The sequence below is a fragment of the Pelodiscus sinensis genome, chromosome 23, assembly GCF_049634645.1.
Source record: "Pelodiscus sinensis isolate JC-2024 chromosome 23, ASM4963464v1, whole genome shotgun sequence".
Taxonomy (NCBI): Eukaryota; Metazoa; Chordata; order Testudines; family Trionychidae; genus Pelodiscus; species Pelodiscus sinensis.
In genome coordinates this window covers 21,130,630-21,148,476 of record NC_134733.1, presented here as the reverse complement: position 1 = coordinate 21,148,476, position 17,847 = coordinate 21,130,630, and the positions used below count along the sequence as shown (strand labels likewise).

The window sequence follows — 17,847 nt, the reverse complement described above, 5'->3', positions numbered from 1 at the left end:
TGAATATGTGGGAGCTTTATCTAATCCAAAGTTTTCTGAAGAGTTTGAAGTTAAAAGCTGACAAAGGATTTGGAATTTGTCCCTAGAACCAAAATGTGTATTCAGATATAAATATTCATCATAGAACCATAGAGCTGGAAGACACCTCAGGAGGTCATCAAGTCCAGCCCTCTGCCCAAGGCAGGACCAATCCCAACCTAAATCAACCCAGCCAGGGCTTTGTCAAGTCGAGACTTAAACACCACTAGGGATGGAGACTCCACTACTTCCCTAGGTAACCCATTCCAGTGCTTCACTACCCTCCTAGTAAAATAGTTTTTCCTGATATCCAACCTAGCCCTACCCCACCGTAACTTGAGACCATTGCTCCTTGTTCTACCATCTGTCACTACTGTGAACAGCCTCTCTCCATCCTGTTTGGAACCTCCCTTCAGGAAGTTGAAGGCTACTATCAAATCCCCTCTCACTCTTCGCTTCTGCAGACTAAACAGAGCCAACTCCCTCAGCCTCTCCTCATAGGTCATATGCTCCAGCCCCCTAATCATTTTGGTTGCCCTTCGCTGGACCCTCTCCAATGTGTCCACATCCTTTTTGTAGTGAGGGGTCCAGAACTGGACACAATACTCCAGATGTGGCCTCACCAGAGCCGAATAAAGGGGAATAATGACATCTCTGGATCTGCTGGCAAAGCTCCTCTTAAAGCAACCTAATATGCCATTAGCCTTCTTGGCTAATGTTAGATTCTAACTCTACAGATTTCATTTTGATTAGTGCTGTAATCTGTATATTTGATCAGAAGAACATAAGAATGGACAGATTTGGTCAGGCCAAAGGTCCATCTAGCCCAGTATCCTGTCTGCCGACAGTGACCAATGGCAGGTGCCCCAGAGGGAAGGAACAGAACAGATAATCATCAAATGATCCATCCTCTGTTGCCCATTCCTAGCTTCTGATAAATAGAGGCTAGGGACACCATTCCTGCCTATCGAATAAAAAAAAATAAAACGGATTAATGAAGTTAATAAGAACAACAAAAACAAAAGAGAATCTCTGCAGGTAGCCATATGACTTCTTTGAATAGACACTTAGGCCACTTCTATACTTATTGTGATGGAGACTGATCTTCTGGCATTAAATTTAGTGGGTCTAGTAAAGACCCACTAAATCGAATGCTGACGGTGCCCCTGGTTGGGGCCGGTACTTCTCTCAGTCGTGAGGAGTAAGGAAAGCAGATAGGAGTGTTTGCTCTCATCGACCTCCCGCTGTGAAGACAGTGTAAAGCTTGGCTTAAGGTACATGGACTCCAGCTATGTTATTTACATAGCTGGAGTTGTGTACCTTGAGCCAGCTTTCCAGATCTAGCATAGACCTGGCCTCAGTTTCTCAGGATGTGTTAAAAACCAACCCTGAATGGTTCTGCCACAAGGCACATTGCTGATATTCCATGGCAATGCAAGCTTTTTATCGACGGGGGCAAGAAATTTCCTGATGTTTTTACTAGCAATAGTTAATGTGATTTGAAAAGGCAACATATATTCAGTGCCAAAGAGTTATTTTGATTAAAGACAATATACAAAAACCAACAAACCCTGCAATTTCTCCATCTAAGAGATACATTTCTGAAGGGGATGGGTTTCTAAAAGAGTCGCCTACGGGTGATAACGAAGTTAACCTAATCTGTTCCTTCTTGTGTACTGGGGCACTCACACATGCAAATCTTGTCCCTCGTTCAACTGTGTTTGTTCACCTCCATAGCCCTTCAGTGATTCAAATCTGTGTCTTGCTATCCTATAATACCCTTGTCTAACAGTTCTTTTTAAATGCATGTGTTAATTATCTTGCCACCGCTGTAATTTCTCCCTGTGGTCCATTAATTAAGAGGTCACAATCTAAGAGCATGTTTACCCAATAAGCTTTCTTTTTTAATTATCCTAATTGCTTGAATACTGACAAAGGCTCTGTCCCTCCCCTTTCCCTCAGTGGATTAGCAAATGACATTAAAAACCCCACACAATGATGGGTTTGTTAAATATATACATTTATACCCCCACCATGTTGTATCATCAAAGGTCACTGGGGGAAAAAAACGCTATACTTGTATAGCTGTGTAAGGCACTGGCAAAGGTAAATTCATGAGGCTCAATTTATCAATGTAAAAATTACACTGGTCAGGAAAAATATTAATACAACTTTTACATTTCCAAGGCCATGAACTGAAAAAGAAGATTGTATGGTCTGAGTCTTAAGTGGAAGACAATCAGTCTATTAAAGAAACCCACAGCTGTATGTTTGCATTCTGTTTGTATAACTTTGGATGAAAGCAACCAGCAAAAACAAGCAGGGAGCTGGCTTTTATTGTACAAAAGATCTATTATTGGGGGGAGTTTCAGAAATGCCAGGCTCCGGTAGGTCTAATGGAGTCTTGCACCTTATTAATCTGGTCACAGTTTCACTTTCTGTTGTTTTAACAGAACTGAGCACAACAAAATCTCTAGCATCTACAAAATGGAAAAACATAGTTCATGTTTGTGAGTATTTTACAAGAGGAAATTGTGCTATTGGAGTTCCCGGTAAGATTTTAACACAAAACTAGGTAAAGGCTATGTGCAGTAAACTAGAATTTTTTTCCAGTGCTCTTTTCAGAGTGTAGGACGATATTTAATAAGTCAACAAATGAGGTTTTTTTGTTTAATAAAGCAAATGTTTCATTCAGACTAGTCATCTCTGGGAGTATATAACAGAAGTATAATTAATTAGAAATTGCTTAGGTAAGCGTGATTGATGCATGGTAAATAGATGTTTCCAGCACTTATTGTTTCTCCTTGATGGATTAGGAAGAGTTGTTTAACAGTTCATTTGACCAGTCTCTCCTGGTGTTTCTTGAGTCTGGCTGTGCCAGTCAGCACCAGCAGTTCCTTGGTAGTTTAAGTCTCTTTAATAAAGATTAAGATGTCAGAGGTCCTACATTGCACAAAATCCCTATTTTATTAACTTCTCATTATCAGCTGAAATATGAAGGGCATTTCTTTTCCTCTAAAGTAGAGCATTTTCAGGGGGAGGCATAGATATAGATATAGATATAGATATAGATATAGATATAGATATAGATATAGATATAGATATAGATATAGATATAGATATAGATATAGATATAGATATCCTAGGCTACGAACTGAAGTACATATATAAAGTATACTTATGATAATTAAGAGCTGGTTTATTCAACCAAGCTCATACCAAGGAGCACCTACCCATGTGGGCAGCAGTCAAGCTGTCATTGTGGACTTTTACAGAAGTTTACAAGTTGTTTCCAGAGGTAAGTGCGGTAGTCTATATTACTTACACTTTTGGTATTCTAGCCATTAGTGTTTTCACTGAACAGTGGCAAAGTGCAGATCACACTGACTGAATTGCAACATTAAGTTCACCAAGACAAAAATATCAGCGTTGTTTAGTTTTGGTCAACATCTCTTCACAGCTCCACCAAGAGCACAGACGGTAACAGTGCAATAGGTCGCTGTATGATTACACCCATTAATACAGATCACAAACGCATTCAAAGTCCACTCCCTGATCAGAAGCATCCATCATCAGCTCTAACGCCACCATCTGAAGGTAGGCAGCTGCTGAAAAAGTTAAATTGCTGAAGGCAGCAGCATAGTCTGGCACCCATGTGCCATCTTTGTATAAAGAACTGCTTTGAGGCTTAATATCTGTATCTATCCAGATATATACGCTTGCATTCTAACACACACACACACAGACACACACACACTATGGCTAATGATTCATCACACAAAAAAAAGATATTTAAAGCTGCTCCTTTTTCCTGCATGATCAATTGGACTCAAGTTTTAGAGCGCTTCTGAAAGCTGCCCACATGACACATTCTGCACATTTTATGGGGCAAAGTCCTTTGAGATTCACCTGGTTTTTGAAGGTGTCCATCAAAGGAAGTCTTGAGGGTAGCTGTGTTAATCTCTAAGGTGCTGCAGGACTATTTGCTGTTTTTTAAAGCGTTTTTTTTTCCGTTACAGACTAACAAAACATGTGGATGGCATCATGAGCTTTTGTGAGCACAACCCACTCCTTCAGATGAATGCAGTAAGGGGTCCACAGTGCAAATAAATAGCTACAAAAGAGAGGAGGTGGGGAGGGAAAGAGAAGAAAAAAAATAGGAAAAAGTATTGTCAACTCTATTAGCCTCATTTAGCACAAACACTAACTGACAATATTTCTTCCTATATTTTTCTTCACTCTCCCTCCCCATCCCTTCCCTTTCTCTGCTATTTATTGAACCCTGGACCCCTTAACGCCATTCATCTGAAGAAGTGGGTTGTGCCCACGAAAGCTCATGATGCCATCTACATGTTTTGGTAGTCTCTAAGGGTACGTCTAGACTACATGCCTCTGTTGCCAGAGGCATGTAGATTAGGATACCAAGCATAGGAAAATGAAGCAGCAATTTAAATAATCGCTGCTTCATTTAAATTTACATGGCTGCCGCGCTGAGCCGACAAACAGCTGATCAGTTGTTTGTCGGCTCAGCGCAGTAGTCTGGATGCGCGGGTGTCGACATCAAAGGCATTTGTCAACCACCCAGGTAAACCTCATCCCAGGAGGCATACTTGGGTGGTCGACAAATGCCATTGATGTCAACACCCGCGCATCCAGACTACCGCGCTGAGCCGACAAACAGCTGATCAGCTGTTTGTTGGCTCAGCGCGGCAGCCATGTAAATTTAAATGAAGTGGCGATTATTTAAATCGCCGCTTCATTTTCCTATGTCTGGTAGCCTAATCTACATGCCTCTGGCGACAGAGGCATGTAGTCTAGACGTACCCTTTGGTGCATCAAAGGAAGGTCACAGTTGCTGTTAGAATCATAGTACACTAGAACTGGAAGGGACCTCGAGAGGTCATTGAGTCCAGTCCCCTGCCCTCATGGCAGGACCCAGTACCATCTAGACCATCCCTGATAGACGTCTATCCAACCTGCTTTTCAATATCTCTAGAGATGAAAATTCCACAACCTCGCTAGGCAACTTACTTCAGTGTCTAAGCACCCTGACAGTTAGGAAGTTTTCCTTACTGTCCAACCTAAACCTCCCTTGCAGCAGTTTAAGCCCATTGCTTCTTGTTGCCTGGTACTTTCTCTGAGCAAAATGGATACAACTGTGAAGTGTGTTTAAGAAAGAAAGTAAGATCTATTGCAGGGGAGGGGAACCTTCTTTGGGTTGGGGGACACTGACCCACAGAAAAATCTTTTGAAGGCTGCACACAAGTGAGAAGCAGAAAAAAAACCCCAACCCTCACTGTGGTCCCTTATTGAGAAGCAGAAAGACACTCCCCACATTCCCCTTGCATGCCAGAGCCAGGGGGCCGAGTCTAGTAGATTTTGTGTTCTGCAACCTCCATGGGAGAGCAGAGGGGGAGCTGAAGTGCTAGCATAGGCTCCCCAATGCTGGGGGTGGGCCCTGAGCCTGGGGGGGGGGGCGGATCCAGGCAATCTAAGGGCCGCATCTGGTCCCTGGACCTGAGGTTCCCCACCCTGATCTACAGCCTTCCACCAAGTTCAACAAGTGTCCTAGCAGGATGCAATAGGAAAACTGAACTCAACCCTATAATAAACCTAACTGAGAATTTTTCATCAAAATAATTTTTAAATCACCAGGCTATAGAATCCTTCTCTCTCTCCAGCCCAGTGAACTGTTAAGTATTTATACAAAGTGGGACTGCACCAAACAGAAGAGAGTAACAAACATCCTACCCCACCCCACCCCAGAATACTCCTAGGACATAGGAGACCGCCCTTCATCACATCAGGCATATCTTAGGCGAGAATACTAACTACCAAGCTATAGAAGGTGCTCTCAGTCTCTTTCTCTTGAGCTTTTTTGGGGAGGGAGGGGCAAAAACCTTGAAAAGTCTTGGGTCCATCCCAGTGAGAAACAGAAAAAAAATCTGAACATCTCAAAAAATAGTCGCAGGATGGAAATACTCTCTTTCACCCAACCCTACCTATAGACCCTTTCCTGTTATTGTTAAGATCCGTTACTTTGACCTGCATAGTACAAGGCATTCTCGTGCTAATGTGTAAGAATTTACATGGAAGTTCCTAATGCCACAAGATAAATAACATTTAATTGATGACTGGCTCTTGAGGTATTTGTAAGACACTTCGGCTTTGGTGTTTCCTGATATTTCCTCCACATTTTCCTGGTTTTTTAAAGAGCCCAATATTTGGGTTTGACTGGTTTTCATCCAACGTTTTGGAAGTGCTGAAACTCCCTGAACCCAGCTCCCTACTTTGAGAGGCAAAATGGCTGCTCTCTCACTGGACGGCAGAGAGAGTCTGCCATCCTGAGGGGTGAATCTGGCAGGCAGCTGTGTCCTGGCAGTTGAGATGGTCAGACTGCTATGGGGACAGGCCAAATCCTTCCTCAAATGCTACACCATGAATTGCAAGTACCCGTGCCCTTGCCCCCTCTGGCCTCTGCCCCCTCACCTGCCTGTCTGCTGCACCTTGTGAGAACTGAGCATGCCTCACTCACTCGCCCCTTGCACCTCTTACTCCTGGCCCTTTGGGCTCTTTTTTAACCAGTTTTCATCTTTTTAAAAAGGCATTTGGCATAAGCACTGATCAATTCCCAGTATATTTTAAACAAAATAGAAAAAAAATTAAATGAAAGTCTTTAATTACACGGCAGTCTGAACCACTTTATAAGTCTCAGAGGGGTAGCCATATTAGTCTGTAACTTTAAAAACAAGGACCAGTCCTGGGGTATCTTAGTCCAGGTCTGCACTAGGGAGTTATTTCAAAATAACCCCCCTTATTTCAAAATAATAAGCGGTGCGTCCACACAACCAAGCCCATTATTTCGAAATAACAGGCTGGTTATTTCAAAATCTGTACTCCTGCTTTCCTCAGGGAATAAGCTTATTTCAAAATAGTTATTTTGGGAGTTATGATGTCAAATTTAGTTATTTTGAAATAATTTCCTAGGGTAGACATGCCTTTAGAGACCAACAAAAATGTATATAGTGTCATGAGCTTTCATGAGCAAAACCCACTTCCTCAGATGAGACAAACCTGAGACTCAAGACTACTCATTGTTTATACCACTTTATGACTAAATCGACTTATATAAATACAGAGGAGGAGCCATGGTAATCTGTAACTGAATAAACTTAAAAAACAAATAGTGGTCATGCAGCACCTGAGAGACTAACAAAAAATATAGAAAGCATCATGAGCTTTCGAAGAAGTGGGTTGTGCCCATGAAAGCTCATGATACTATCTACGTTTTTTGTTAATAAATACAGATGTTAGACTAAATTCGTCAGTGTGTTCACTCCTGTCACTCTTTTCAAACCTTCGATCTTGACCTTTGATTGTCCTCCATCCTGCCAAAACACCCCTCGTGCTACATCATGGTCCAGTTCATATTACAGGCTTTGCCCATCAATAAAAAGCAGCAGTTGTGTAGAATTAGTAGTATATTTATTCACTGAGTGGCTGCTACCATCACTTACAAATTTAGAGCACTTTTCCTTTTCACCAGAGGGTGTATTCATCTAGTCCTTTGAATGCAGGGTCATTGCAAAGGGGAGGAGACTGTAGCATCAGCTGAGCAAACAGCTGGCTGCTGGTAATATATCCACACCTAAGTTAAGGTCTGCAACTATAAGCAATCAGCTTTGAGGAAAATGCTGATTTTTCTGAGCTGACTCCCTTGATAAAGCAGGTCAATGTATCATAAACTTCAACCCATCAATATTTAGGAAGGAGGAATACATATGCTATAGCTTGTCTATTTCAAAGGTATGTATGTACAAAAGGCATGATAAGTGGGCGCTGAATGATTGGGAGTGGCAATTATCAGTTATACATATCACTATAGTCTCCCAGCTTTTCAATGGCACATAGTTCCTAATACCGTGTTTACTAGATCAGGAAAAAAGGGACTCTTAATACTGTGCAAATATGACTTACCAAAGGACTTTGCTTTCTCACCTATTCTTGGGCTTTTCAAATCAACATTATTAATTGGCTAGCTTATCGGTAAGTGCTGTCTGGCAGTTAAAAGATGTTTCCACCCATTGCAATGATACATAGAAACTGAGCAATGTCAGCCACAAGGACAAACAAATTTAACAGCTGAAGCCGGGGAATATTTTGACATACTAAGTCATCTTTAAAAAGAAATCCTATGTTTAATTGGCTATTCTTTAAGATGTCAGTTATTTCATATTAATTAGTCATTGTCTTATTTTATAGGCTCTGCAGATTAATTCAGAGGATTGATTTATAGAGGGTTTTTTAAAAAAATATTTTTCCATTTTACTTCCCTACCCCCACCTGGGCTAAATTGGCAAGCCACAGTGGGGTAATGTAGGAATATGCATGTTACATAACTGAGGTGGTGTTGCTTAATTGTTGCACTGGACTGGTTTCCAGGGCAGTTAAGGGAATAAAATGAATGCTTCCCTTACTCCTCACGATTGAGAGAAGTACCGTTTTAATCCATTTTAATTTTTTTATTCAATAGGCAGGAATGGTGTCCCTGATTCCTAGAAATAAAAGGCCTAGGATTTTGGTGATGGGCCAAACTTTATCAGTGCCAAGTGTATGCTGTAGTTCTATTTAATTGTAGTTAGGGGCAAATGTTCTTTTTTATTTTCCTTTTGTATATGTATCATTTCACTGGTTTTCATGCTTTTCTATTTATTTTATTTGGAATTTGATTTTTTAATTTATTTTCCAACAAGAAAGGAAAGGTCTTCACTGAGATGGAGAAATTGAAGAGTCCGTTGACAAATCCTCCTCTTTCCTTCACTATAAATCATACATATGCTAATGTTTCACTAAAGGATACTCACTGAAACGCAATGAGAAATGCTAGACCCCCAAAAACAATAAGTACAAGAACAACTGAAAACTAGCAATGATTGAGAACTATCTGGTTATCCATTACCACTCCATCATTTGTGGGTGAATTTGATATTCATTACATTTACTGTCTATTGGACTGACTCCTTTTAGAAGAAGCTAAGGAATATACAATAAAAAAACTGTGCAAGTTTTCTCATAAAATTTCTGCCAATACAACTTCTGACCCGTTCTTTAGAAATCAGCCACTTATGTCAAATTACATACTTTTTTTTTAGCTCTGCCTATGTACAGAAGAACCAGTTTGGAGAAAAGAATAAAAACTTCTCATTCTAAAAAACCATACCCAACTCCAAACCTTTTTTGCAAATTGGGAAAAAAAATGTTTGCTTATGTTTCTCGTTATTTATTTTCATGAGCTTCTAACACTTCAAGATGCTGTCTAGGATTGGAAGCAGAACCGCTAAATACAAGAAAGTCTATTTCTTAGCGTAGTTAAATGCAGAGATCACTGGAAATATCACCTTAAAAATGTTATGCACAAGATTTCCACTTAAGCATTGTAGACCTGGAGCATCCAGATAACTTTTAGAAAAGCAATTGAACTTGATAGTATGTATCCAAACCAAACAGACTCCAAAATGTCTGAGAGTCATCAACGACTTTTTCTCCAGCCTCTGTATCATGTGGTATATACGAACAGAAAAGGGCCTTTAATTATCTCCAGACACACTGCTTTCATGGTCATGGCTATTTGACTGGGCTCTTTTTGTGCAAAGATTTTGAGTCACAAAAACACAAACATTCATATGGAGGATGCTTGAAGCCTTCACTGTCACTCAGAAATAACACGGGCATGGTTTTAAAATCTTGCTTTTATGACTTAATTTCTGGAAAAAATATCTTGCTAACTGGCTAAGAAGGAATTGATCACTTACACTAAGAATATTAGCTGAATTATCATAATAGTCATTATTAGCAGTAGTAGAGATGGGAAAAAGCAAAAGTACATCTTACTTCTCAGAAAAGAGGTAGTATATTATCTGTGTAAACATTTACACACCCCTGGTCAACATCATCAAATTTGAACTCTTCCCAATATTTAACGATTTAGCCTCACAATGTTCCCATGAAGCAAGGAAGTTTCTTTTTTCCTATCTGAAAGATGTGTAAACTGATTCATATCATTTTTATTAGACTTATCCAGTGTAATGTTGTAAGTAAAAACTGCAGAACCAGAAATAAAACCAAGAAGTTCTGAGTCATCCCTGGCTACAACTATGAGAGAGGAAGAAAATTCACCAAAGGTTTCCATTAAAAAAATATCAGTCACGCATGAGAATGACCAATGGAAGGCAAGCTTTAGTTCTTTTAGGCAAATACAATAGCTGTGGAAAAACATTGCACAAAGTCATTCCATTAATTTTTAAATTAAGTTCTCGAGGAACCAGGTTTCATACTCTTAACTAAAGAACCATGAAGTCGATTTTGGTACACTAACCTCTATGTTTGTTTCTGAAATTTCCACTCCAACCTGCCAATAATCAAAGTGGGGTGGCATTAATTTTCTCCTGGATCATGTTGACTGGATTCTGAAGCAAAAAATTGTCTAAAGATAATTCAGAAACTGTTTCCAGTAATTCAGGATTTCCATTCAATTCCTCTAGGCCTGAGGAAACAGGCTGTGAAATAATACTCTGAAAGTATTTTAATGGGGGATGTGAATACCTGTTTCCAAAGTAGTAATTAACAACAAGGAAAACTGTTCAGTTACAGGCTAACATCCATCTACATCATGCCAGCATTCATTGATTTAGATGGAGTATATTGTAATCAGCTAATGTCACGTCACCACTTGCCGGAGGATCGATGCACTGGCGATTGATCCTCTGGGGTTCGATTCAGCAGGTCTAGTAAAGACCTGCTAAATTGAATGCTGAGGACACCCCGCATTGGAGATAGTATTTCTCATTGTCATGAGGAGTAAGGGGAGTCAAGGGGAGAGTTTCTCCCATCAACCTCTCACTGTGGGGCCACCCCAGAAAATTGGTGCAAGATATGTTGACTCCAGCTACACAATCTACATAGCTGGATTTGAGTATCTTGCATTGATTTTCTTCCCCAGTGTAAACCTGGCCTAAGTCAGCATAAGAGCAGAATTGCTTTAAAATGGACCAGATTTTCTAAATCCAGTAGCAGGTGGGACACTTATTTAAATAAATTTCAGCAGAAGTTTCCCTGGAACATGGGAAACTTCCTTTCATCACAGATATTCTCAGTATCCACTCCACACGCTTCTGCACTAAGTAGAGTCACAATAAAATCTAGAGATACAAAAATGAACCTCTCTTTTCTTTCCTTCCTTTCCCACACAAGAGCATCTCTTGGGATTCAATTCTTGTTCTTCACAGAAGGCAGGGATTGTATTCATATGTAGGATATGTCAGGAACATCAAAAAATCGTCAGTCAAGGTAGCATGCCGTCACTGCCTTTTTTTCTTCACTTCTTTTGGTCATTCATACAAGCCAAGTTAAGTTACATACAACTCTGACTTATGCCCAATGGATTTTTGTTAGGAATCCAGGTACCTTAGTAAATGGTCTGAGATTGTCAAGCACTATTGATAACAACAGGTATTCTATATGTCTGAACACAAAACGGGATGTTCTGCAAAGTAGGCCAATTATCCAGCTGTCTAAATAAATATTTAGGAGCTGGACTTTAGCCTTCTGGTTTTGAAAATGTTGTCCTTCCTATGTCTATTAAGATAACGATGGGTGACGTGCAAACTGTGAGCCACATGGGGCCATTAGGGTAATCTGATTGCGGGACATGGGACATTTTGCTGATGTGGACTGTCCGCAAGTACTGCCTCCGACAGCTCTCATTGGCCAGGAATGGTGAATCTCAGCCATTGGGAATTCTAGGGGGTGGTGTCTGTGGATAGTCAACATCAGCAATATGTCTCACGGCATACAATCAGAGTACCCTGATGGCCACATGGGCCACAAGCTGCCCACCACTGTGACAAGGGTCCTATAATGAGAAGATGGATCTAAGGTTTCTCAAGGGCTGCCAGAATTTAAGCCTCTTCAACTGGCCTGCTGATGGGAGGGGGGAAGGCGACAAATGGGGCAACTGCCCCAGGGGGCACGTCTAGACTACGTTTTACTTTCGAATGAAGATATGCAAATTTGGCAGGAATTTGCATATCTTCTGATCACTTTTTTGAAAGAGTGTTTCGAAGGTTCTTTTGAAAAAGGGATTTTTTCCAAAAGAACTGCATCTAGACGGTTTGCTTTTTCGAAAAAAAAACCCTCTTTCAAAAAAGCAATCAGAATAAGATATGCAAATTCCCACCACATTTGCATATGTTCTTTCAATAGTAAAACATAGTCTAGACGTGCCCTGGGCCTGGCGATTCTGAAGGGTCTGTGAATCCTGGCTGCAGAAGCTGTTACCATGGCAGCAGTGGCTGGAACTCCAGGACCTTTAAAGCACTGCTGGAATGCCACACAGTGCACTCAGGGCAGCACTAAGGCCTGGTCTACACTATATAGGAAGGTCAAAGTAAGAAACGCAACCCCAGCTACGTAAGTTATATTGCAGAAGTCAACACAACGGAAGGCTGACTGGAGCAAACGCTCCCCTTGGCTTCCCTTATTCCTTGTGAGTACCAGTGTCAACAGCGGGTGCCCTTTGAGTTGGATCTAGCGGGTCTAGACTACACCCAATAAATCAAACCCTGGAAGATCGATCACGGCAGTGTCAATCTTCCATGTAATATAGACATGCCCTACAGGATGGGGGCATGGCATGGCACATTCCAGGTGACACCAAGGACTGGCTGCCTCTGGTCCCACCCCATCCACCGAAGACTCCGCCCTTCTAGGAACGTAGAGCTCGGACCCATCCATGTTGCCTAGGGACCCGGGATGGCTGTGGGCTCCCTCGCGCTACAGATACCCTGGGAACACCAGCACTCTGGTGGAGAGAAAAGTTCTGCAACAGCAGAAAATGTACACAAAGACTGATAACACCCACTCTTCCTGACTCAGGCAGCCCAAGTCTAATCTGGGAATTTTCAGTATGTAACATCTATCTAAGAGGAGAAGAATTCCAGCCTAAATTACACAATTCATAACTAAAGGCGGAAGGATGAAGTTCACATTCTATTTTTTCCACTATCTTATCTTCACAGGTCTGCGGAACACTGCTAGGATGAAGGTGCTGTTAATACAGGAAAGCTAAAATCAAAGCAAAGGTGATAGAGAATAATGTGCCATAGAATGTTTCTGATTATCTGAGGACAGTCCGGAGCTTCACTGCAGCTTTATTGGTGATATATTAAAGCACATGAACGTTATCATGTGACCTTTTGCCCCTGTCTCTGTGTCTACAGAGCGCTGTGGGGCTGTGCAAGGTTCTAGAGGGACTAAAGAGTTAAAGTTTTGCCTGTAGCCATTATGTTTATGTAGAACATCACGCAGTCGAAGTCCCCATTAATCTGGGTAATTCAGATATCAAATGCTCAGACAGAGAGAAAAAAACCGCAATTGAAGTAGCATGTCTGAATCCTAGCTTCTTGTTCAAATATATAATTTATAGCCAGTGGAGCCAACAGACTTGTCAGGGCCCTGGGAAAAGTGGAGGGGAGGGCGGGACCTTTGAAGAAAGGGTGGGGCTTGGCAGAAAGGGCAGGGCTTGGCAGCAGTAACGGACACCTCCCTCTGGTCTAGTAGGAGTCTCTGACTGGACTGCACAATCTCTCTGTCCAGGGACGGCCCACGAGCTGGGAATTTGAGACCTCTGAGCTAGATATTGTTCTCAGAGAGTTAAAACAAAGTTTATGATGAGAGATGATTCAATATTTTCTGACAACATTTTTCCCCATTGGTAAAATGTTGATTCTACAAAATCAAGAGGTTTGGTGGGAATGTACCAAATTTGTCATCTCTTTTGACAGGAAGTTATTGAAATGCTTCATTTTGATGCCTTACAAAATATTCTGAGATTTCCACTTTTCATCCCTGTTCAGCCTGAAATGAAATTTTCTCTTCACCTGTATTATGGTACTGGAAATCAAGGACATAAAATGGAACAAAAAGAAATATTCATTTTGGATTACAACTCTTATTCATTCCGATATAGGGCCAAATTTTCCACGTGCCTGAAAATCAGCCTCTCATTTTGTGCTTGCAAACTTTTGGAGACAATTATTTGTGTATGCATAAGTCTGATTGCAAAATAAAGCAGATTATTTCAGCACATTTTATAGGCAGAGATTCTCCATGTCGAAAGAAAGTACTGGTCTGAGAGGCAACATGAAAATGTTTTGTATGCTTGAACTAGGCACAGGACTCAAGCAACATACTGGTTGGTCTGTCCCTCCTACATACATTTCTGGCCCCCCAAAAACCCAAAAAGAGCTTCTTCTTTTTTTCCTGCTCTGGTTAAGTGCCTCAGAAAAGTATTACTATCACACTTTAGGTCTTGTTTCGGTTTTGTTTGTGCAGTACTGCCAGGAGCTTCATCAGTCTCCCCTTCTTTCCTCCCCCCGCTATGTCCCCCTATTATTGTCTAGACTTGTGAGCAGGAGGGGTCTAATAGGCCTCCTAGCTTATCCATATTCTTCACTTTAATAGAGCTGCACAGTTTAATTAACAGAATATTGCAGGCACCTGAAGATTACAGATTTTATTACTACCACCATCTGGCTTCTATAATGTATGTAACATATACAATAAATCCTGCGTCCAAACAATTCTGCAAAGAAATCTGTCCCACTCAGGGTAATCTATTCTTACAGCTCTAATATATATACACTATGTTGCATCTAAATAATTGGTGGCAACACACACACTTGCATCTCTTTTTCTAAACTAGAGTATTAGTTACAGTCGTCTCCGTTTTCCCAATCTGTCTCATTTGTGTCTCTGAATTTAGATCTTGAATACAGCCACATCCATCCGGTGGCTGTAGAGGCTAGGGTGGGGGTGGTTGGGTTGGTTTTGTTTTGGAGGCTTTTATTCTTTACCTTTTAAGTTAATGTACAGTTCTGATGTCCCAGAGGCGATCGTTCTGAAATTGGTGATGTTTTGTCTGCTTTGGTGATTTAAGGTTTGTCAGAAAATGTCAGAAAGGCCATGAGGCCAAGGGCTTCCTGATGACTGAGGATTTTCTTTCACATGACCTTCCTGACGTTGATTTTGGGCTCCAGACAGTGCTGCCTTCAGCTCTGACGGGGGCCGGCTGGCAGCAGATACACGGGGATCTCTGGGGCATTCTGGCATTTTTAAACTAACTGGAGGCTGTAATACTTCCTAATCATCCAGAGTATTATTTCAAAAGTAATCACCTCAGAGGCAGCACATGAACTCTCCACTTTTGTTTTATTCTGCAGCTAATTCCCGTCTGACAAACAGCATGCTTTCAAGTGCATTCCAACCACGAAAACCACATCTTAATTTAAATGGACAAATGCATAAGCTGAGCAAGAGTTTGGGATTTCACAGATGGCCTTCTATTTGGTTCTTTTGACAGAGACAGCCATGAACACACACATATACAGGTGAATGTAACATGGCTAGGAAATGGTTAAATAGCCAAGGCATATTTCGGAGTCATTTTGCTGGTAAAAGTGTCGAATTCCACCACTATGACATACAGATTCCTATTATTTCAGCAGCTGCCACAGGTATTCATACATTTGCATGAGACTCCTATAAATAAATGATTATTCAATTGAAAAGTCACATCAGAAAGTGTTATTCACTTTGTTATTCATTACCCTCCTCTTTAAAATGCTTTAGTTTCCACTGAGGGAGCGGAAGCAATACCAGGTGATTTAGTTAGCTGACCACACGGCATGAACTGAAATGAACAAATAATCAAGGCAAACATTTTGTGAATAACCCAGACGCTGAAAATTACATGGCCAAACCATTCTGGGAATAAAATCACACACGAGTCAAAAGAGAAATGTAATGACTTGCGTGGCTGGCTTTAATTGTCAGCATTTTTGCCTTATGGTAGGTCTACACTACAAGGACAGGTGGATCTAAGCTACACAATTTGTGTTATGTTAGTAGTGTAACTCAAGTCGATGTAGCTTAGGTCTACTTAGTGCAGGGTCCATTCTGTGGGAGGTGGACAAAAAAACCCTCTCCTGTTCAACTCCCCTTACTCATCTTATTTTGCTTGAGGACTGATGTTGACGGGAAAGTGATCGGTGGTCGATTTAGTGGGTCTTTACTAGACTCACTAAATCGACCACTGGTGGATTGATTGCTGCAGCGTGGATCCAACCTGAAGTGGAGACATATCCTTAGCGAGATTTCCCTGTATCAATACTAGCAAAGGACAGGTACAATGGTTGTAGTGTTTGGGGTTTTTTTTAAACTAAGTGGCTAATAGAAATGAACTAAGACAGGAATAACTGATCTAACCACGCCCCTCCTCAAACTTCCAAGGCAAAGATATAAAGGAGGAGGGGGGAGGACACCAATTCATACCAATCTGGGTTTTGATTTTGTCAAATGGGACACCTTCCTGTTATTCCAACACAAACCGTTAGCACTTATTTCTGCTAATGAACTTAGGTTTCCTCAAAGTCAGAGCATTTATGTTTGAGGAAAACAGAGATCCCATTCCAGAGAGGCAAAGGGAACTCACATACCTGTCAGCCTCTGAAGGAAATACACATTTTTATCTTAAGAGATATTGTTGTACTATAGATGTGAGTCATTTAGAATAGTGTGCATAAATAGCCCAGTAATACAGTTTAGCCACTATCCCCTGGGATACATCGGTCACTTAGACATGAAAATATAACAGCGGGCAAAAAATTAGTGTGAAAAGAATTAATTAGCTTCATTGCACTCTGGATTAATCTGATGGCTGTGCTGATTTAATGGAGACTCCGCGAGAGTGGAGGGTGAAAAAAATCAACTTAATTTACAAAAAAGTCACATTTATAATGAAATAAGGAAGTCTTCGTCCTTTCTGTGCTTTGCATTAACTCACAAGCAGAAGCTGTGGTAATTTACCATCAGTCACCCTTATCATCCATAGTATTGACAATATTGAAAATTGAAACTGTTGCAAAGGTGCTGAGTTCACATGCTCTTGTGTTGCGTGGGGTGAGAGTTCACTTCAGAATACCCGAGTCGGAGACAGAGAGAAATCTTAACAATTGCGGGTCTTCTTAACTTGACCTGATTTATACATTTAACTACCACCGTAAAAAAGCCTCTTCAAAGAAGTATTTCTCGCTCTCTCTCACACACACACTCCTTCTCCCCCTCCTCATGTCTCTCCCCCCAGTTACAACACTAATCAGACAATTATATCAGAGAAATTAAATCCACAGCATTAGTAGTACAAAGTTATTTGACCAACACTTGGTTTTCTAACTTCTCCGTGGCTGCTTTACACCATTTTTACTTTACATGCTTCATTTCAGCAAAATCAAGGATGCAAACTTCTTAGTACTTAGTTTCCATGGAAACCTAAGCTGACCTCAACATTATTGTTCTCAAGAGGGAACTGACTTTACTATATGTTCATTCACTGAATTAATGGACTCCTGGTTCTTTTATTAGCAGCCCTCGAACAATGGAAAGAGAGAAATGTTGTAAAAAAGACTCTCAGAAAACTGTTCAGTCCTTTGTCCAGGGCTTATTGGAATGACGCAAGTCTATTCAAGAAAAGATTATAAAAATCAACTCAAAGCTGCCTCTGTTTGTGGCAGCTAAACATACTTCTATTTCATAAAGATATAACCTATAAAATGAGCAAATTAAAGCTCTTAGGAAACAGCAACTCTATGTCAGAGATCATGTTGAAACTGGATTTTAGATATGACCGTTGGATATTGCTGTTCACGCTGATACAGTTTTGCGAAACATCATCCCGGTTTGGTTTCAGACACCTCATGGAATTGGCTTTGAACT

General features: G+C 40.9%; 1 protein-coding gene and 2 long non-coding RNA genes across 8 annotated transcripts in view; 2 read left to right on the top strand and 1 right to left on the bottom strand.

The window, feature by feature from the left end:
• The window catches only part of LOC142819435 (uncharacterized), a 98,980-nt gene extending 83,582 nt beyond the window's left edge, over positions 1 to 15,398 (top strand). For both annotated transcript variants that reach the window (XR_012897334.1, XR_012897333.1), the window contains one exon: positions 15,297 to 15,398. This is a non-coding gene — a long non-coding RNA (uncharacterized LOC142819435). The remainder of the gene's footprint in view (positions 1 to 15,296) is intronic.
• PRDM16 (PR/SET domain 16) overlaps positions 1 to 17,847 on the bottom strand; it is a 539,129-nt gene that overhangs the window by 245,949 nt on the left and 275,333 nt on the right. The window lies entirely within an intron of this gene.
• Positions 12,384 to 13,992, top strand: LOC142819438 (uncharacterized). Its single transcript, XR_012897337.1, has 3 exons — positions 12,384 to 12,486; positions 13,095 to 13,157; positions 13,860 to 13,992. It is a non-coding gene; the product is annotated as an uncharacterized LOC142819438 (long non-coding RNA).